Raw genomic sequence first — 23,096 nt, forward strand, 5'->3', positions numbered from 1 at the left:
TCATCGTTAAATCGTCTGCGATATTCGCCATCACCAACGCGTAAAGGTCCGTAAATCTTTCGCAGAATCTTTCTCTCGAAAACTCCAAGAGCCGCCTCATCAGATGCTTTCTTTGTCCATGCCTCCGCGCCATACACCAGCACAGGCATGATGAGTGACTTATAGAGTGTGATCTTTGTACGACGAGAGAGGACTTTACTTCTCAATGGCCTACTCAGCCCAAAGTAGCACTTGTTGGCAAGAGTGATTCTCCGTTGGATTTCAAGGCTGACATTATTATTGGTGTTAATGCTGGTTCCCAAATAAACAACGTCGTCTACTTTTTCAAACTTGTAACTGTCAACAGTGGCGTGAGTGCCAAGACGCGTATGCTCTGACTGTTTGTGTGATGACAGGATATACTTCGTTTGGTCCTCGTTCACCACCAGACCCATTTGCTTTGCTTCTCTATCCAAATCCCGAGAAGGCAGAACAGACGTCGGGCATGCGTTCATCTGACCACATTCTGCATACGAGCTGATGCATGCACCTCATCAGCTCCTCGCCACCGTACTTGAATAGCTCGGCTAGCAGGCCGTCAGCTCCAGCAGCTTTGTTGTTTTTCAGCCGCGTAATTGCTATTCGTACCTCGTCATAGTCAGGCGGTGGGGCAGCTACTTCATCATCATCGACTGGGGACTCGGGTTCGTCTTCTTCACTACTTTCAGCGCTACTGCCACTCAGTGGGTTGTAAAAGAGTTCCCTCCACAATTTAAGTATTTTCTAGGCATGGGCCACTAGGTCGCCATTGTTGTTCTTACAGGAGTTCGCCCCGGTCTTGAAACCTTCCGTTAGTCGCCTAAGCCTCTGGTCGAATTTTCGTTCGCTCTTCCTGTCGGCCAGCATCTTAAGCTCTTCGCACTCACGTATTTCGGCCTCTCTCTTCTTATAGCGGCAAATACGTCTCGCTTCCTTCTTCAGTTCCCTATAACGGTCCCACATGGCTCGCGTTGCGCCCGATCGCAGCGTGACCCTTTAGGCGGCGTCTTTTTTCTCTACGGCTTCTTGACATTCCTCATCGTACCAGGTGTTGTTTCGAGCTCGCTGAAATCCAACTACTTCTACGGCGGCGGAACTTAATGATCGGGAAATGTGGTTCCACTGCGCGCGTATGTCGGATTGTTGAAGAGTGCTCTCACAAGGCAGGTTTGTGAGTCGAGTGGCGAATAAATTGGCCGTCTGTTGTGATTGCAGCTTTTCGACGTCAAGCTTTCCTTGCATTGTTGGGCGCATATTTTTTGCTGCACAGAGGCGGGTGCCTATCTTGGCTGCAACAAGATAGTGGTCTGAGTCGATGTTTGGCCCTCGGAGTGTACGTACGTCTAAAACGCTTGAAGCATGCCTTCCGTCTATCCCAACATCATCGATTTGGTTTCTCGTTTTTCGAACTGGAGACAGCCATGTAGCTTGGTGGATTTTCTTATGCTGGAACCTAGTACTACATATTACCATGTTTCGGGCCCCGGCGAAGGCGATCAGCCTCAGTCCGTTATCGGACGTTTCGTCCTGGAAACTGAATTTTCCGACAGTGGCGCCAAAGATCCCTTCCTTGCCCACCTTGGCATTAAAATCACCAATTATGTATTAGGGATGTTAATTTTTCCGATTTTTACTATCCCGGGATTTTCGGGATGTCGTTGGTTCAATCCCGGGATCCCGGGATCAGTCCCGGGATTTAGATAGTTATTATTTTTTGAGAAGCTCTCCTACCATATTATAATTAATAAGTAAATGGGTTTGGAACGTACGTTTTTATTTAAGGTGAAAATTATTTAATAAGTAACAAAACGAAAGACAGTAATTAAATTTATATGCATTTAATAATATTTTAGCGTTTACATGTCTGATAAAGTAATTTAAGGTATGTCGAAAAAAGCTCGATGCCAAAAAAAAAAAAAGTCAAAAATTTATTTTCTGGCTAAAAGAAGTTCATAATACTACTGGCAGAAATAAAAGAAGCGTCTTAATTCAACCAGCTTTATCTATATTCCTTTTGTTTATTCAAAATTAAAATTTTTTTATAAAAGTCTACCTCATATTACATATAATTAACTGCATATAAATGGGCATTTCTCTGACGTCATGATTTTTTTAAAAAGACTTTATAATTTCAAAGATATGATTAATTCCAAAATTTATTTAAAAAATTCAGTGCAATGTAAAACAAAAATATGGGTACCAAATGAAATCATTTTTTGGGGTTAACAAGGATGAATAGGAATTGAAAATGCCCCTTTAATCTATTTGATTTTTTTTTAAGCTAATAAAGTTGGTCCTTAACATATAATTTTTACAAATTTATTTTTTTATTTATTTTTAGTCTTTTATGTAAATCTTTTAAGCCTAAACCGTTTTGTCAATTGAGTGGATTTTTTCAAAAAACATCTTTAAGAAACTATTTTTATTTATAAAAAACTCCCTTTTTGGAGGTATTTTCAAACCGGTCCGGCTCGCTTAATTCTTAATATTTTTCCAAAATATTTTGGTGGACGTCTTAAAATATAATAGAGTTTATAATTCCAATGGAAAAACAGTACCGATTTTTTTTGTAAGGGGAGTGATGCCGTCTGATATCTATATATATAATACGCGAAGGCATAATTTGTTCCGCATAAAAGATCTGCACCGTTCGTTCAATTTTCAAAAATGGGGTGTCAATTTAAAGCGCTTGGGCTGTAGATGTGCAAACTGGTTTTATTTTTTCGAAAAGAGTTGCCACCTGTTACATAATTAAATTCAAGTTATTTACTAATCAGTGCTTTCAGATCAGCACTGTTCGTTCGATTTTCAAAAGTGAGGTATCAAATTAGGCTTAGGGTGTGGTTGTTCAAGAAGGTTTTACTCTTTCGAAAAGAGTTGTCACCTGTTAAGAAATTAAGCACAAATTAATTAAAAAGTTAAATCAATTATTAAATATGGGTTTCAATCGAAATACTTAGTTTGACAATTTAGAACATTTTTGATGTGTTTGAGGGTTGCCCCAGTTTAAAGGGTTAAACTTAAATTATTTAATAAGTTAAATGAATTACTAAACGATGGTTATCGATGGAAATGGGTTTAAAATCCCTTATTTCAGAAATATATTTAGGAGGGCTGTCACGTGTTTAAAAAATAAATTTCAGCTTAATTCATTTGTTACTTTAAGTATTTATAACAACGTCAGACGAAAAATATAAAAAAAAATTTTAGTTAGAAAATAATTTTAAAGAGGGTTGCCGCCTGTTTTGAAAGTCGTATTTAGTTTAATTATACATAAGTTACATGAAATTTTAAAATATGGTTATCAAACGAACGAGTGTTAAGAAAATTATGCAAAAAAAAATAATTGTTTTTTTTATTATTTTTAACTAGTTTTTAAATCGCTTTCCAAGTCCTTATTTATTTACATAAAGATGTTTAAACAGAAAAAAATTAAACGACAAAATCGAAAAAAGTTTTAGTGCACAAATGAAGCCAAACGGCAAGTTATGCAACAAATAAATTATTTGTTTGCATTATTTTTGACCAATTTTGAAACCGCTTTCCAAGTCCCTATTTTTTTTTTAAATAAGGCTGTTTAAACAAAACAAAAATTAAACGACAAAATCAAAAACAGTTTTAATGCACTCAACAAGCCAAACGGCAAATTAGGCAATACAAAATTAATTGTTTTTATTATTTTTAACCAATTTTCAAACCGCTTTCCAAGTCGCTATTTTTTTTTACATAAGGCTGTTTAAACAAAACAAAAATTAAACGACTACATTGAAAACAGTTTCAGTGCACAAAACAAGCCAAACGGAAAATTATGTCACAAAAAAATTAATTGTTTGATTCTTTTAAACCAATTTTCAAACCGCTTTCCAAGTCGCTATCTTTTTTTAAATAAATTAAACGACAACATCAAAAACAGTTTTAGTGCACAAAACAAGCCAAAAGGCAATTATGTCACAAAAAAAAAATAATTGTTTTTATTATTTTTAACCAGTTTTTAAACCGCTTTCCAAGTCCTTATTTATTTACAAGTACATAAGGATGTGTAAACGAATAAAATTATAGTTTAAAAAACTAATTGCCATTCGTACTGTCATCAGATATGTAACTTGAGAATAGAAATCGCTGCATCTTGTAGGCGCATCAATATTACATAGTTACATCCCGAGCTAATAAAAGGAAGGTAAAAAACTAAAACCTGGTTATTATAATTTGCATTCGTACTGTCATCAGGTATGAGAATAGAAATCGCAGCATCTTTTAGGCGCATCAATATTACATAGTTACATCCCGAGCTAATAAAAGGGAGGTAAAAAAAATTAAACGACGAAATCGAAAACAGTTTTAGTGCACAAAGGAAGCCAAACAGCACATTATGCAACAAATAAATTAATTGTTTTTATTATTTTTATTTATTTTTAATAATTTTTAAACCGCTTTCCAAGTCCCTATTTTTTTTTAAATAAGGCTTTTTAAACAAAAAAAAATTAAACGACAAAATCAAAAACTGTTTTAAGGCACACAAGAAGCCAAACGGCAAATTAGGCAATACAATAATTAATTTAATTAATTTATTTATTATTTTTAACCAATTTTCAAACCGGTTTCCAAGTCGCTATCTTTTTTTAAATAACAAAAATTAAACGACAAAATGAAAAACAAAACGTGTTTGTGCATAACTTGCCGTTTGAGTTCTTTTGTGCATTATAACTGTTTTTGATTTTGTCGTTTAATTTCCGTTTGTTTAATAAGCCTTATGTAAAAAAAAATAAAGACTTGGAAATTGGTTTAAAAATTGGTTAAAAATAATAAAAATAATTATTTTTTTGTGACATAATTTGCCGTTTGGCTTGTTTTGTGAACACTTTTTGTTTTAAGTAAACTAGCTCATCTTGGAACGGTAAATTTGGACATAAATCTTAGTCTTTTGCCCTTGAATTTGGAGGGGTGCTTCGTTAACTTTATATTAAGTTAGCAAAACACCTTATATCTAAAAAAAATACTAGAGCGACAAAATTATTTTTTCCACAACTAATGAACCGCAAAGAACGGCAAATTCATGGGTATATGCGACATTTTTTTCTTCATGTTGTTTCGCTAACTTTATACACATAAAACATCTTCTTGAGAAAACGGATGATCAGTGCGAAATTTTTTACTTAATATTGCTTTTTCATACACAACCAATCAAGGGCAAACAAATTCATAAGTCCTGGTGTAATATTTTATGTTTGTGTGTTTAGGTCTGTGTAAAAAATGCTCACCTCTAAAAATTATTTTATTGGTCAGTACTGGATAATCCTTACTGATATAAATTCTAAAGGTTTGTTTGTTACGCTTTCAGGCTTTAACTACTAATCCGATCTAAATGAAGTTTAACAAACTGGTGTCACTTAGCCCAGCTTAAAAGTTAGGGTAGCTTTTATCCAAACAAATTTTAACAAACGGAATTTTTCATACTGCATACCTCTGGAAGTATTTGTGTTAGAGTACTGGAACTTTTTGTTTTTTTTTTTGTTTGTTCGTAGGAGAGGGAAATGCTTTATGCACTGGCCGGGGCGCTAGTTTCTATACTACCTTCCCCGAGTGTGGGACTCCCACGGAAGCGTGTTGGGCTACCCACTAAAACCTAAACTCCCACCGCCCGCGCAAGAATCCCGTAGCTGGCACCGCAATTCTGCATGTCTTCAGATGCAGGAGCGCGCTATTAGAGCCTTGGGGCTGCTCTTTTGTAGGGGCGTTTCATTCCGGTGTCTTCAGTAGACAACCGTCCTCTCGTTTGCAGCGGAGTACGAATTTCACGTATCTCGCAACTGCTTCCCACTTTTCTGCGCTGGAGATCATTACCCCAACTATGTTGTTCGGAGTTATGTCTCCGTGTCTTTCTTCCAACATTCTGCGCGAAATCAAGAAGTGTTCGCAGGCGACGAATGTGTGGTACACGTTATCTTCGACGTTTCCACGGTAGTGACAGAACGGTGAGTCCACCCTTCCCATTCTATGAAGATATTCTCGGAAGTAACCATGACCGGTGAGGAATTGCGTCAGGTAGAAATCGACTTCCCCCTGTGGTCTGTTCAGCCATGTTTGAAGGTCGGCTATCAGGGAGTGTGTCCATCGACCTTTTGTGCTCGCGTTCCAGTTTTGTTGCCACTGCTGGATCAGTTGCTCCGCGCCCTTGACGCGGCAGCTGCTCGACCTATCTCGGCACTGAGATTGTAAATCTCTTTTCGCTCGTAAGCAAGTAGCTCAATTGGCATGACGCCAGATATAACTAGAACCGCGTCTGCCGACACTGTACGGTATGCAGAAGCAATGCGTAGTGCCCCTCTGCGCTGGACCGAAGGCATTTGCATCCAGTATTTTTTGACTTTCAATGCGTCAGCCCATATTTCTGCCCCATACAGGAGCACCGATTGGACCGCTGTCATCAGAAGCTTCCTGCGGCATGGCTTCGGGCCGCCCACGTTAGCCATCAGCCGGCTTAGAGCCGCCGTGCTCTACGCAGCTTTTTCACATACTCCATGGATGTGTTCCCAGATTTTGAGTTTGCTGTCAAGCTTCACCCCTAGGTATTTTGTAGACCTAAAAGTCGTCACAAGTTGAGGTCCGGCCATCATATTTATAATTGTGGGGATCCGTTTTCTGGTGAGTAGCACGATATCCGTTTTGGCTGTAGCCAATTGCAGACCGTGATCGCTCATCCATCCACTGACGTTGCGCATGACCTGGTTTAGCTTGAGCTGTGCTAGCTGGACATTTCTTGCTGTTGTGACGGCGGCCACGTCGTCCGCGAAGGCGACAAGGAGGGCGCTCTCCGGCATTTCCGTGCGCAACAGACTGTCATACGTGGCGTTCCAGAGGTCCGGGCCAAGTACAGACCCCTGTGCCGCTCCGCCGGTTATACATCTCTTTCTCTGACCTTGTGTTGTGTCGTACAAAAGCCAACGGTCTCTGAGGTAGTCCCGGATCATGTCTAGCAAGTATGTTGGAACCTTGAATGACCGTTCCAAGGCCTCCAGCATGTCGCCCATCTTGCCGAGTTGAAGGCGTTCTTGACGTTCCGTGTGACTAGCAGCACTATTGGCCGCGCCTGGTGGTAGGCTTCTTCGGCCTTATGTACCGCCTCGACTACTTCGCCAATTGCTCGTATAGTTGAGTGTCCCTTCCTGAAGGCATGTTGTCGGGGTGAAAGGCCTCCCTCTATGGCTGACGTCAAGCGTATTTTGAGCAGACTCTCCATCATTTTACCTGCTGTGTCTAGCATGCAGAGTGGCCGGAAGGATGAAGGAGAGTTTGGGTCACCTTTGCCCTTGGGTATAAGCACCAGTCTCGCCTTCTTCCATTGGCTTGGGAAGACCCGGGCCCTAAGGCAGCTGTTGTACATGTTAAGCAGGAGATCAGGGCTCGTTTTCGCTGCTAACCTGATTTCCTCCGCTGGTATGCCATCTGGGCCTGGAGCCTTGCCGGCTTTCATGCTTCGCAGGGCTAGCTTGAGCTCGTCTGTCAAAAACAGTGGTGCCTCGGCTTGCGCCTCGTCGAACGCTGTATCGGCTCCTAGTAGGTGTGTGGGAAATAGCGCATTCACTATATTCTTAACTCGGGCCTCATCCATCGCTTGCGATGATGTATGGAACTTTTTCATCACTATTTGTTATCCCTGGCCCCAGGGATCGCGATCCACTTCGTCACATAGCGCTTTCCAGCAGTTCCGTTTTCTCTTCTGTATCTCGGCCCCAAGTGCTTTCCTAGCGCTTTTGTAGGCTGCTGCTCTGGTCAGCGCCTCAGGTCTACCACGAGCGCGCGTTGCGAGTCTCCGCATTCTATGGCAGGCCCTTCGCAGCTCAGCAATTCGATCATTCCTCCAGTATACCTGCTTTTTACCTGACCATGCTCTCCTCTGTGGCACTGAGGCTTTGCATTCCCGGTGAATGCAGCGCATAGTTTCTTCGACCAGCTTACTACAAGACTCCCTGTTGTGGATCACTCCCGTTGTGGGTGAAATACCTTGGGAATCTGCTAGGGGTGACGTATCGAACTTGCGAACATCGACCCTAGACGGGTTCCATCCTGGTTTCCTGCGAGGGATACTACGTGTTTGCCCTCGCGTTATGTCCGTGACTTGGAAGGTGATGTAGTTGTGGTCGCTACCACTCAGGTCTTCCATCACTCTCCATCCGTCAGCCCTTCGAAGAAGGCTTTCTGAGACCAGGGTTATGTCAGGGATAGTGTATCCAAAACCCGGCCTTCGATATGTAGGGGTCGTTCCGGTGTTGAGGATGGTCAGGCCAATGCGGGCTGCCATTTCAAGGACCAGTCTTCTCCTCGTGTTTGTTTGGGGCATACCCCATTCCACGCCTCTTGCGTTGAAATCTCCAGCAACAATTATGTGGACGGTTATTTCGCGCAGTTCGTCTTCAAGGTCTTCGAGCTGTACCCTGAAGACAGGGACTGTGTCGTTTGGAGACAGGTAGCAGCTCACCAGATTGATTTGCGCCATTTTAACCCAGACGTAGCAGCGTCCGACCCCGCTGCTCTCTGCGCGATGGTTGGGGTTAGCAATCCATATCGCGGCCGCGCCTGATTGGTCAACATGCCAGGTTTCCTTTGTTCTATAGGGTTCACTGATGATGACAGCGTCTGCTCTTTGTTCAAGAACCAATTGGGCCAGCAGGTCATCGGCTACCCTACTCCTGTTCATATTGCCTTGTATAAATTTAATCATATTCTCCCAAGCTCCCAAGCGTGATAGCAAAATAAAGACGCAGCAGATATTGTGGACAGATCCAAGTTGTCAGCAAGAAGAAAGATATAATTTATTGAAGTGACTTATATACACAGATTAGGCATGAAAAATGAGATGATTCCAAAATGCTTTAGATAAATGTTTAGTACATATTATGGTGTTGCCACATAATTTAACAGTTACCTTTAGATTTTTTTGCGCCAATCACAAACAACGGATACTGTCAAAATATAATTATAATGTACTAGCAGACCCTGCGAACTTCGTCCCGCCCAAAATTTTTATATATTTTATTGAAACTTTTTGGTCCAACATTTTCACTAACAATTCACGTTTACGATTTTCATTGGCACATTTAGATATAGATATTAGTTGAGATATATTATCTATCTATACTAATTTTATAAAGAGAAGTTCCTTTTTTTTGTAACAGGTAATCTCGCGAACGGCTGGTCCGATTTTCATGAAATTTTGTATACAAATAGCTTTCAGTAACCACCATGTTTTGGGCTAAAAAAAATTTACTTTTTTTCGGGTAAGTGGACCAGGGACCGGTCTATTCGAAAAAATCTTATTATAGTCCGATTTGCTTAAAATTTATTACGTAAGTAGCTTTTTAGAATATATCTGCATATATGACCCATTTTTTCCGGGAAGTGGTCCAGGGACCGATCTATTCGAAAAAATCGAATTTACGGTCCGATTTGCTTAAAATTCGGTGCCCAGGCAGCTTTTTAGCATGTATTAGCATATGTGATCAATTTTTTCCGAGAAGTGGACCAGGGACCGATCTATTCCAAAAAATCGCATTTATGGTTCGGTACGTAAGTAGTTTTTTAGCATATATTAGGATATATGGTCCATTTTTTCCGAGAAGTGGATCAGGGACTGATATATTCGAAAAAATCGTATTTACGGTCCGATTTGCTTAAAATTCGGTACGTAGGTAGCTTTTTAGCATATATTAGCATATATGATCCATTTTGTCCGAGAAGTGGACCAGGGACCGATCTGTTCGAAGAAATCGTATTTATGGTCCGATTTGCTTAAAATTCGGTACGTAGGTAGCTTTTTGCCTGGATAGGCTTATAGATTCCTGTTTTCCAATTTTCATGCAATTTCGAATATAAATAGCTTTAAGTAACGACCATATCAAGGGGCCAATTCTTCACTAGGCAAGATTTTTTTTCGCCAATCAGAAACAATGGATACTGTCAAAATATAATTATAATATATAATATATATCAACTAATATATATTTAGAAAGCCGTTTGTTAGTTTTCGCAAGGCTCGAGAGCGGCTGAACCGATTTTTTTGAAACTGCCACCTGCCGCACGTGTCCCAAGGATGGTTTTAGGCTTGAAAAAATCTATATGTAAAGGGGGCGTGGCACTTCCCATACAAACCGAATTTCTCATGCTACATATCTCTGAAAGTGTGCATGGTAGAGTTTTGGAAATTGGTATGGAGATATACGAAATCAATCGCATACCCTTGGAGAAAAATTTTAGCTATTGTAAAAAGGGGTGTGACATCTTCTATACAAACCGAATTTTTCATACTGCTTATCTCTGGAATACAAACCGAATTTTTCATACTGCCTATCTTTGGAAGTGTTCATGGTAGAGTTCTGGAACTTGATATGGAGATGTACGAAATCAATCGCATACTCATGAAGATTGCAAAAATGTGCTGCCAAGTGGTGCTGGAGTCGAGATATTACTAAAAATAGCCAAGTGAGAAAAGGGGCCGTGAAGGTCAGATTAAATCGACCTGTTGCACCATTGAGTATATCGAACGCTCCTGCGTTGCAATTGGCCCAATGGATGTGATTTTCCAATATTATTATGCGTTCAAACTTTTAAGGTATTATGTCTGAAATAACCCTGTAGGGAAACCGCGGACTAGTGAATCAAATTTCTAGTTCCGTACTAGGTCTTTATCGCCAAAAAGGAACTAGTCCGATAGGAACTAGATCCCCACCAGTCGAAAATCGGCGAAAAGTGGTAAATTTAAAAGACAAATTTTTTCAGTTTCTTTGACTAGAAATCTATATCTAAAGTGACAAATTTAGAATTGGTTCATAACTATAGAAAAAGGGATGCAGAACGAACTAGATCTTATTTGTCGAATTTAGAACCAGTTCGGAACTATCGAATAAGGGATGCAGCGGGGGCTTGTTTACTTTACATAGATATGTGTTCAGCGGCTTTTTCGTTCAAATACGCTTCTATTCTGTGCTTCGCAGATGCGTTTTCATGGCTTGGTAATACAAAACTAAAATTTGTGTTAACATTTCAACATCTTGGGAGAGTCTGGAATCTAAGAAATAACAGCGAGCACCTCTGCAAACTCAGCTACAGCTAAAAGTATATAAACGTACATTTCTTACAATCATTCAAACAAGGTTAATTTCAAATTGAAAACACATTTCTTCCAAAATAACTTAAAATCGCACACACGAAAGAACCAAAAAGATTGAAAAATCATGATACTTTTTTCTTTCGTCTGTCGATTTTAGAACTGGATCGGAACTATAGAATTTAGGACTAGTTCGGAACTATCGAAAAAGGGATGCAGCGGGGCGCAATTGACACTTCCTAGGGCATCGCCATGTTAAATTCGCCAGTTACTTGCATGCAAAAGAGATTTATCGCGAACCAGTACTGGGTCTAAATGTACTAGAAGCGCACCAGTTCAGAACTAGAGATTTTCCCCACAGGGAAGTATATGTATATTGCATTTCTGTAGAACAATGATTCGCACCCATTTTGAAATTGCCACCTACTATACTGTAAAGCTTATAGGACATTCACTATATAACCCGGTCATTGTTGCCGCCAGGGAGTGAAGAGGAAAAAATTTATTTCGCTTTCCGAATAACCGTGCTATGAAATGCCGCACAACTGGAGAATTTCAAGAACGGATATAACACTTTCCTTCGGTTATTTAAAGCGGAAAATGACCACCAAACCTTAATCTTAGCAAACAAATGTGCCAATGAAAATCGTAAACGTGAATTGTTAATGAAAATGTTTGACCAAAAAGTTTCAATAAAATATATAAAAATTTTGGGCGGGACGAAGTTCGCCGGGTCTGCTAGTCTATACATATACACATATTTTTATCACAATAGCACTTATATATTTTACTTGTATAACTATTTATATAACAATAAACGCAAAACATTGCACTGCACACTTTCATTTGACGTCACTGTCTTCGCCCATCTGATTTATTATTTTGTATTGCCGTCCGGTGCGCACAATTTATATTGGCAACGTCCTCTTTAAAGTTCATCGCATCCCTTATCCTCTCCTGTATTCGCAATAAAATCAAATTCACCACTGAGTTAGAAGAGGGCAACAAATTAGCCTTCTTAGATTTGGAAATTCACCACTCAAATAATAAAATAATAACAAATTGGTACTCGAAAACTATAGCATCTTCGAAAATGATAAATTACCACTCGCACCATCCATGAACACAAAAGAAAAATATGACAACAAACCTGTTCAACAAAATCTACTCCGTAAGTGACCAGGAGTTCAGAAAAAGTAAGAAGCAGAAAATAATAAACATACTGCACAAGAACGGGTACCCACATAAAACTATTGAGATGCTAATGGTAGGCTAGGTTAGGTTGTCGCGGTCGTCTATAAGACACACTTAGGCTCAGAGCCCATTGTGATGCCGCATGTGGGGTCAGCAATTCTCAATCCCTCCTAAAACCAATTTGAATTTTGAACGAATTTTAGAAGATCCCTGATTTCTACGCATCTAAGGTCCTCCAAGTTGTCGAAGAACTGCCTACCGAGAGTGGAGAGTCTTCGTCTGGATAGAGCAGGGCACTGGCACAACCGGTGAAGAATCCTTTCATCCTCCTCTTCATCTTGACAACTTCTACAGGAGTCATGTAAACGTAAGCCAAGTCGATAGGCGTGCTTGCCAATTAGGCAGTGGCCTGTTATGACAGATACTAATAATCTAATATTGGGCTTATTTAGACTCAGTAGTAGGCCAGTCCGTTTGGCGCTGAGCACCGGCCGTAATTGTTTGGCAGTTTTGCAGGTGATTTCGTCCTGCCACCTGTCTTTCGCTACTTTAGTAAGCCTCTCGGAGATAAGTAGCTTTCAAGTTTGCAAGGGTATTCCTATTTCGTCGTTTATATCCTCAAAAAGAAGTTTCGTGCCAAGTCGCGCCAGTTCGTCGGCCTTACAGTTCCCCTCTATGCCGCAGTCACCCGGAACCCATATCACCTTTGGGCGAAATGACTCAGCCATCTCGTTAAGAGATGCGCGGCATTTCATGGCTACCATGGATGTTGTCGACTGCTTCGTGAGGGACTTTATTGCCGCCTGGCTGTCAGTGAAGATGTAGATATCAACTTGAGGTATCATATCACACTTTACCAGTTTAGTGGCTCTGTCGATTGCCATCAGTTCAGCCTAAAAAACGCTACAGTGGTCCGGGAGACGAAAGCTGAGGGAGATTCCCAGGTGATGGGAGTATACACCTCATCCAACCTATCCCTCGAGCTTTGAGCCATCTGTGTATACATGGATGGACTCTCCACTACTTACAACGTCATGCTTCCACTCTTCCCTTGAGGGTAGGAGGGTCGCGAACGCTGTAGCGGGTGCAGGTTGCGGAAGTGCATAATCCACCAATCCGGGAAGCCCCGGAAACTCCGTTAGTATTCTACCGTGACCATGACTGGTATTTGACCACTTATTTAAAATGTTCATTCGAATTGCTGCACCACTTGCGACCTGTTTGGCATGTAGGTCCACCGGAAGAAAATTCAGTAGGGCATACAGTGCCTTGGATGGTGTTGTTCGCATCGCACCAGTTATGAGTGTGGACGCAAGCCTTTGAACCATGTCCATTTTTTTGAAGTGTACCCCTTTCCCAAGGGTGTCCCACCATACCACTATACCGTGATAGAGAATTGGCCTAACCACTGCCGTGTATAGACAGTGTATTATTTTGGGTTCCATCCCCCATCTTTTCCCTGTTGCCCTGCTGCAGGAATACAGTGCCACTGTTGCTTTGCGCACTCTATCTGCAACGTTGGGCCCCCAGTTTAGTTTCCTATTTACTATGAGACCTAGATATTTGGTCTCTTCCTTTATTGCGAGGGTGTTGCCCTCTAGAGTTATGTTCCCGAGATCAGGTATCTTGTGCTTCCTAGTGAACAGCACAAGGTCTGTTTTTTTTTAGGATTCACTCCCAGTCCTCGCCTGTTAAACCACAAGGATAGTTTGTTGAGGGATCTTTGGATCAGATCTGTCAATGTTGAGAGATGTTTAACCGAGATAGCTATTACAATATCGTCGGCGTATGCTATTATCTGACCGCCGATATCTTCAAATTCCCGAAGAAGGCTGTCTACTGCTATGTTCCACGGGAGCGGTGATATTACACCCCCCTGGGGTGTACCCCTGACGGGGAACCTTTTTATTACTGATTCACCTAATCCTGCGCTTATTTCTCGACCGATTAACATTCGTTCAATAAATGAGACTAGTGACTTGCTTACTCCCAGATTTGTCAGAGATGAGATAATCGCTGCAGGAGATACATTGTTGAAAGCACCCTCGATGTCCACGAAGTCCGCGAGAGTGTATTCTTTGTAATATAGTGATCTTTCGATTGTGTGCACTACAGAATGGAGTGCTGTTTCAACTGATCTCCCTTTGTTGTAGGCATGTTGGGCTGCCGAAAGTTTGCTGCCCACCTCGTCTCTAATATGCCTATCTATTAGTCTCTCTAGAGATTTCAGCGGGAAAGACGACAGACTAATTCGTCTGAAGTCTTTTGGTCTCGTGTGTGTAGTTTTCCCTGCCTTGGGAATTGAAACTACTCTTACCTCCTCCCATTTGTGGGGTATATAATTAAGTCGTAACACTGCTTCAAAGACTGGTACGAGTATGGGTGCAATCATTTCTGCTGTATGCTGTAGGTCAGCGGGAATAATGCCGTCTGGTCCCGGAGACTTAAATGGTTGGAAGCTGCTAATAGAACGCTTTATGTTCCCCTCGGTAATGATATTCGCTGGAATGTCATTATGGTTGTCTGTGATTCGGGTATTGGTGGCTCTACTATGGATGCAACCCGGAAAGTGCGATTGTACTAGAGGCTCTAGAGTTTCTTCGCTGCTAGTTGTCCAATCACCATCCTCCTTAATGAGATAGCTAATATTGCTGGGATTCATAGATAGTATTTTGCGCAATCTGCTGGCCTCCGAAGTACTTTTGTTCTTCTGACAGAAGTTCCTCCATGCGCTTAGCGTCTCTTATTGCATACTTAAATCGGCGTTGCCTGTCTTTAAATTCACAAAAAGAGTTGGAACTCTTAGCTTCATTAAATTTTGATCTGCATTCCCTTCTGAGGGTTGCGATTTCAGTGGAGGTTTTGGTGTCCTGCTTGTTGCCCTGATTGGGCAGGCTACATTTGCTGCACGATGAAATGCTTTAGTTATATCGTCTACAACGTTATCAAGTTGATGTTCCGAGTTTATTTGGTTTGTGAGGTCGGAAATATTATTAGAAAATGTTGTTTCAAACGTTTTCCAATTTGTTTTTCTGCGGTTTAAGACCGCTTGTTGTTTTCTTACTGGTACGTATAGGTTATAAACAACGTACATGTGATCTGAAAAGGAGTTATCTTTAGAGACTCTCCAGTCATTCAAGAGTTCTGCTCTCTACTCATTGACACATGTAATGTCAAGGACCTCCCTTCTGACATACGTCACAAAGGTAGGGGTATCACCTACGTTGCTAACCTGTAAGTTATTGCACATAATAAACTCGAATATCGACTCACCGCGTTCATTTGTGTCTGAGCTGCCCCATATGTGATGATGGGCATTCGCGTCCGCTCCTATGACCATCGGAGTGCCGCGTCTAGAAGCCTCCATTACCGCGCTCCTTAAGGATTGTGGTGGAGGTGGTGTGTCTGCGTCGTGGGCCATATATGTGGAAGGCAGCCAAATAGACCTTCCGCTTGATTCCACTGCTATGATGACGTTGTCCGCATCGCTAAACTGTATCAAGAGAAATGCATTAATACACTTTTTTATCAGTATGCACGACCTGGGTTTACCTTTGTCAGTGACATAGACCAGCTTATATCCCTTCATATTCAATCCACAAACCCGATCTTTTATGACCCAAGGCTCCTGGATGAGTGTGATCTCCTCTTTCGGCGAGACGGAGGAGAAGTGCGGCTGAGGCCGCCTTACAGTGGTGGAGATTGACCTGAACTATCCCCACCATCAGTTACGTGTACTGCTGCTGGACAGCCAACTACAGTCTGGTTGGTGTCCTCTTCATCAGAAAGGGGGAGGATATCCTCCCCTTCTCTTTCCACCATGGTGTCGGAAAAGTCGGAGTGCTCCCCCGTCCTCTCCTCTAGAGTCACCCTCTCGAAGAGTGCGCCTACCATTCCGGGGTGGATGCCACTTCATCGTCAGTAGCACTTTCTGCTGCGTTCGCTTCGTCGGTAGGGTGTTGCTTCTCTAACACGTCCTGCCGATAAACGTGGAGGTTCAAGGCTTGAAAGCCATAATTTATCCTCCAGTTTTGGTTGGCAAGCGGTTCTACTGATTCCTTGTTGATGACTATTACCGCTAACCTTCGCTTGCCTATCTTTGCTACCTCCCAATCGTGGGTGGGTAGCTCGGGGCTGCGCATGCGTATCCACTCCAGCACTTCCTGTGGGTCCGTGTGGAAGACTGGAATCCCGGCCCTGGATCTAGGCCGATTGGGAATGTCTTCCCGCTTGATTACCTCAAGGTATGCACCCGGCGAGACCTCGCATACGCGACTGATGGCCAGGGTGTATAGGTCAACGGACATCTGATCTGCACACCTCGTCAGTTTGACGCGGTTTTGAAACGAACCGGCGTCCGCACAACTGGGAGGTGGTCCTGGGTTTTCCCTTAGGACGTCCCAGAGTCGCCTGTTGACCAGGTCCCAGTTATGTGGTGAGATTGCACCATCAAGTGAGCTGCGGTCTATCACAGCCCTAATGAATCTGTCCTTCGCCACATCCGCGGAGGAACTTTTCTGCAGCTCATCTGCTGTTAAGGTGGCGGATACCCTTGTTCTCTTGGGATCCGAGCATAACTCCCTTGAAGATTTCCGCTTGCCTTGGTGTTCAGCCATAAACTTTTGGGCCCAATTTCTTGAGTCCAGCTCTTCTGCGGTCAGATCTTCTGCCTTTTTGTCCCTCAGTCTCTCCAGGATCCTGAGGGCTGAGCATCTGGTACTATAGTACCTTTCTGATGCACTAATGTGCTTCTGGGCATGGCTACTGCCCATTGCTACATTAGTGCCAGAATGGCGCACCTTAGAGGCCGCTGGCTTAGCCATGCGATCTGATGTCGCCGACGCCGTTTTAGGGGTTGCACCTGTCGATGCTCCCTTGCCTCCTGGAGTGGCGGGGACGGCAGCAGGCCTAGCTTGTCTTCTCACAGGGCTGCCCTTGCCTCCCGAAGGCCTATCTGCGAGGGTGGGTCTACTACCAGACGGGTTTATATCCTCGCTAGCTTGTCTGGGGACATGGCTAGACCGGTTGCCGGAAGGGGGCCTCGATGCCTTTGAGGCAGTCCCAGAGGGGACGGAGCGTATGCTCTGCCCTGGCTTGGCCACAGGCATTGCACCGCTGGCTTGCTTGGCCTTGTCCGAGGACAGACCAGACTTTCCTGAATGGGTGGGTCTAATTTTTTGGGGGTTCTCGGTTAACCGAGGCGGGTTTTTTGTTTAAATTCGTGGTTCATAAACGTCCGCACTGCTCGGTGGAGGATAGGGCGAGATGGGAGAGAAGGGTTGGTAGGTAGGACGAGCATGGGGGAATCGTCGGTACGGTCCTCTCCGTATGTATGATTGGAGGAACACGGCACCCGAAGTTACGCAGATGGGTGATCAACCAAGCTCCACACGGAGCTTCCCTCTTGGTTCGTGCTGGCTTAAAGCCCCCCGAAGGAAGATTTAAACCACCACTTAAGCCTCATTCCCACAGCAAGGGGACCAACACGATAATGGTAATAACAATTAAAAAATTAGAATCAGCGCAAACAAACAATAAGTCTTCAAGCAGATGCGAAAACAGGAGATTTATAGGAGTCACATACATACAAGGCCTAACTGACAGCAAAACACTGCATAGGAATATTCAAAACAAGAACATAACATATAAGCCACACAGCACGCTAAACAAAATACAGTATATTTTGCTTTGCTGCCTTTACACTTAAGTGCACATTTAAGATACCTACCCCAAAATTCGCATCAGCGGCATCATTTTTAACATTTATAAGGAAACTGCTCCGATAGATGCATTCAATATACCTGTAAATTAGCGATACCCGCCTTAAAAATTGTGTAACTATTATCAATTATCAAAGAAAATATTACGTTTACCTGCACTGGCTCTACTGTTACCCTAATTTTACAAGCTTTTATTTATTTTGCTCATTTCGCAGAACAACGAAAACGGCTATCATTTTATGTAGCTTCTGGTGGCCCTTAAAATGAAATTTTAAATCTCACCCCCCAGTCGCGCATACAACGGTCAAAGATATCACATATAAATTTTAGTCCCGATTGGAGACGGTTAAGGCGTGTCGCACAGGGGTCAAAGCTCAGATTCCTCTATGTAGACTCAACAAATTTAAATACATTTTTTTTCATCTAATACCCAAAATCGATACTACTGTAGGCGCAGATATCACGTATAAATTTTGATCCCGACAGGGGGCAAAGTTCAGACTCCCCTATTTTGAGTCTCCATAGAGGAATCTGAACTTTGACCCCTGTGCGATACGCCTTACCCTACTCAAATCGGGACCAAAATTTATATGTATCGATTTTGGGTATTAGTTGCAAAAAATATTAGTTTGAATTTTTTGAGTCTCCATAGAGGAATCTGAACTTTGACCTCTGTGCGACACGCCTTAACCGTCTCCGATCGGGACCAACATTTTTGTGTGATATCTTTGACTATATTAGCATCGATGTGGGGGTTGACGTAGCTATATACATAATTAGATACCATTCGGAAATAAATTTCGATTACGGTAATTTCTACGTGGTATGTGCCACCCCTCGGCAGGCAATGGCAAACCTCCGAGTGTATTTCTGCCATGAAAAACAGCTTCTCATAAAAATGCAATCGCCGTTCGGAGTCGGCGTAAAACTGTAGGTCCCTCCACTTTGTGTGACAAAATCAAGGCGCACGCCACAAATCGGAGGAGAAGCTCGGCCAAACACTAACATATGTGTAAGCGCCAATCTATATATAAGTGCTACTCCACTATTTGGTTTCATAGGGATTCGGATACCTTCCTCATTGAAGTAGTAAGAAAATTCGCTTAAGTGCTTTTTCGGCTAAGTGCACAAGTTTTTCGTGCAAAGAAGGATGGACAGCTAAGTAAAATATACTGTATTCACCAAAACAAAAGACGAGATAAACCAACAACAACAGCATAATGTGGTCTATCAAATCCAATGCAAAGGTAAAGTCAACGAAAACTGCAACTAAGTATATATAGGCACGACTAATCGAGCCCTTGGAGTCAGAATTAGTGAACACCAAGCAGACGAGAAAAATAAGAAGACAACAAAAGCACTTGCATAGCACTTGACGAATAGCGAACATACAGCAGATTTTGAGAACACCATATTTTTGGACGTAGAAAAACGAGAAAAAACCAGATTAACTTTGGAGAGTCTGCGAATACAGGAGAGGATAAGGGACGCGATGAACTTTAAAGAGGACGTTGCCAATGTAAATTGTGCGTACCGGACGGCAATACAAAATAATAAATCAGATGGGCGAAGACAGTGACGTCAAATAAAAGTGTGCGGTGCAATGTTTTGCGTTTATTGTTATGTAAATCGTTATACTAATATAATACGTAAGTGCTATTGTGATAAAAAAGATGTGTATATGTATATGTATATACATATATTTTTCAGTCATATGTAACTTTGTCTAATTGTTGTGTGTATTATGTTTTGTTTTTTACAATAAATCAGACTCCCTGATGAAGGCGTGAAGTACGCCGAAACGCGTAGGAGGAAGAGGAAACGCAGTTTGTCTTTTAATGTACCGGCCGGAAAGCTGTACCAATGACCCAAAAAAAATTTGCCTTATTTCACATTGCTTATTTATACTATTTGTAACAAAACCAGTTTACGGACAGAAGGGAAAAGAACTTTGTTTATTCCGAAAATACAATTAAACAAAAAATGGGATAGAATTCATATGAAGAAAGTAATATTCACAAAATATTTGTGCTTATGAAAATTCTAACAAAATATAGGAAAAGAGTCGTCTTTAATAACTGCTCAACAAACTGGACATAGCGCTTTTGTATGAAATTTTGTCTGCATGTTTTTGAATATGTTGAAAAACTTAAAATGTTTGCATGGAAGCATGGCCTAATAAACAGGTGAAGTAATAAAACAGCTTTCTCGCTTTATTTTCTGGCATTCGGCTGCCTTATAGGCAAATTTTAAAAGCAATTTTTCAAAATTTGTTCCCGCTCTAATTACTTCACCTGGTATAATTCCGCCATGGCATGGAGCAAACAAAAGTTGCCGTTCCTGTTCGCAGCATATAACACAGAGAATATTGTTTTGAGTTTTATCTTCATTTAAAATTTCTGCATTATCATCACTGGTTTCACCATATCCCAAATGTGGATTTCGTTTACGAAGACGAAGTAAAATATGTAAAATGTAAAATTTTACCTACTCTCTGACTTCTAAATTTGAACGTTTACTCGGTACAAGCAGGTGCGATGAATGGCGCAATAAACAGATGAAGTAATAAAACAGATTTCTCGCTTTATTTTCTGACATTCGGCTGTCTTATAGTCACATTTATAGGCATGTTTTCAAATAACACAGTGTCAAAATATTTCTTCTCACTCTAATATTACTTCACCTGGTACATATAATTCCACCATGGGTGGGGTGCATTCGATAACACCATACGCAATAATTCCCATTACTTGGACATTAAAAAGCAGTTTCAGAAGTAAACTAGTGTCATTTTATTATTATTCTTTCTAAAAAGTTAAAATGACAGCAGTGCTTAATTGCAAAAAGGGGAGGGGGCGCGGACCGCCGCGACGCTGGGCACGTTCAAAATTGTATATTTACAAATCCGTCCCTTTAACTTGTTCAGGTACTACTTTTTGTCAAATGTAACTGGGCGACTACCTACATATGTGCACTATTTTGCTTTATTACTCAATTGTTAAGTTTAAAAGTTGGTCTTATTGCTCCACGAGAAATGAAATAAAACAAATTTGTGTTATTTCACATTCAATTGGTTATAGCTTATAGATGACTTAAGTTGGTTATACCTTGTTTAATGTTATTGCTAACATTCGCATTCACATTCGCATTACGAAAATTCGCATTCGACATTCGAAACATCCCTAATATGTACATTAGAGTGGTCCAAAAAAAATAAAGTCGGAGTTTTATTGCCGGCACACCCTAGGATTGATCTATATCGAAAAAATATACCCCTATTTTTTATGTCGAAATCAAAAAATATTTAGGGAGTGCTCAAGCGCTCAAAGTTTTCCATGCATTTTTTAGAAAAAACCATTTTTCGTAGAAAAGGTATAAAACTCTTGAAAATCAATATTTTTCGACCGGAAAACTGTGGTTCTCTTCAGGAGACTTCCAGTATTAATGTCCAGTTGCTTATTTAACCATTTTTTAAGATTAAAGATTTTTTATTGGTCCCCCCATTGCATTTTCTAAGGGTTTTGGAGAACCTATAGTTACCATGAAAAAACTGTTGAAGAAACAATTGAGTATTATTACTGAGAATCTCCTGAAGATAAGTAAAGTTTTCCGATCGAAAAACATTGATTTTCAAGAAGACTACACTATTTCTACAAAAAGTTGTTTTTTCTCCATATAAAATACATGGAAAACTTTGAGCGCTTTGAGCACTACCTACTATTATTTTTTATAAAAAAAGGGTAATATTTTTTTTGGTATATAACAATCTTAGGGGGTGGCGGCATTAAAAATCCGACTTTATTTTTTTACATACATTTTTGGACCAGTTTAACGTACATATGTGTGTTACCTGCATTATGACAGAGATTCTAATTCATGTTAATATTTTAGAGTAATAAACGAACTAAGCTTGTGCTGGAGGTATTTTGATAAATTGGTAGCGGGCTCAGTGAAATTTTATTTAACTTACCTTACAATATTTGTGAAAAGTGAAATAGAAATATATGTATGTGATTGAATTTTTACTTTATATTTGTTTTGTAAACCACCTCTCTGAATCAATATGTTAATAATAAAAGACAGTAATCTTTTTCGTTAGTTCAACTTTTTGAATGAGCCCACAGGTTGAATAAAAATTAGAAAAATCGGTTAAAACATCGATGTTTTCATTCGAAGCATCGAACTACCATCTATGCAATTTTTCGAAACATCGATTCTTCAAATATCGATGTTTTCACCGTAATTTACATCCCTAATTCAAATTGGAGATATGAACGATGGGGTGCATATAATGGCTAAGAAGCTATTTTTTGCCACCAGTGTACAAAAGGTTTATCAATTTAAAAATTTATGAACACGTCAATTTATAAAGCTTTATAAACCTACTTTATTTTTTATGAATAAGGCCATTCGTATCTTGTGCTATGAAAATAAGTAAATTCTACATAGTTGGTATTTTGTATAATCCAAAATATTTAAGCAGACAGCCCTTGTACTATAAATACCTAATTGCCTTCGTACTTATTATTTCGTAAGCACAATTATGTCCATCACTGCTAAAAAGTTACGTTCCTCTAAAAGAAACACGTTTAATTTTTTCTGGCCGTCTAATCTCTTACATATGTATATGTATATGTATTAGGAATGTATTAGTGATCCCGGGACCCCGGTCTTTTATTAAGTCCCAAGAAGCCCGGGATTTTCGGGATTTGTAAATTGCACTAATGGCAATAATAGAAACTTCATTTTCTTGACCAGTATTGGCTATATTTCTTTCTTTTATTTAATAATCAATATTTTTCATAAATGTCTAGCTCATTATACACATAACACCGTGCGATAGTAAATTTTACACACAAACATCAATATAGTATTCGCGATACCATGGGCCAAATAAACTAAAATTGCTTTTTTAGTTTTTTACTCTGACGTCAGTAACCTAAAACTGATTTAAAAAATTCAGTGACATGTGCTTAGAGAAGTAGTAGTATTATCAAATTAAAGAGGAAATTCTGCAGAATTTAATCAGATTAAATTTTTTGGTATATAAGGACTAGTAAGTA

At 40.6% G+C, this 23,096-nt stretch overlaps 1 protein-coding gene across 1 annotated transcript in view; it reads left to right on the forward strand.

The window, feature by feature from the left end:
• Positions 1-23,096, forward strand: part of LOC118749267 (protein furry-like) — a 294,401-nt gene that overhangs the window by 198,600 nt on the left and 72,705 nt on the right. The window lies entirely within an intron of this gene.

Source organism: Rhagoletis pomonella, unplaced genomic scaffold (assembly GCF_013731165.1).
Source record: "Rhagoletis pomonella isolate Grant_MI unplaced genomic scaffold, Rhpom_1.0 Rhpom_scaffold_00014, whole genome shotgun sequence".
Taxonomy (NCBI): domain Eukaryota; kingdom Metazoa; phylum Arthropoda; class Insecta; order Diptera; family Tephritidae; genus Rhagoletis; species Rhagoletis pomonella.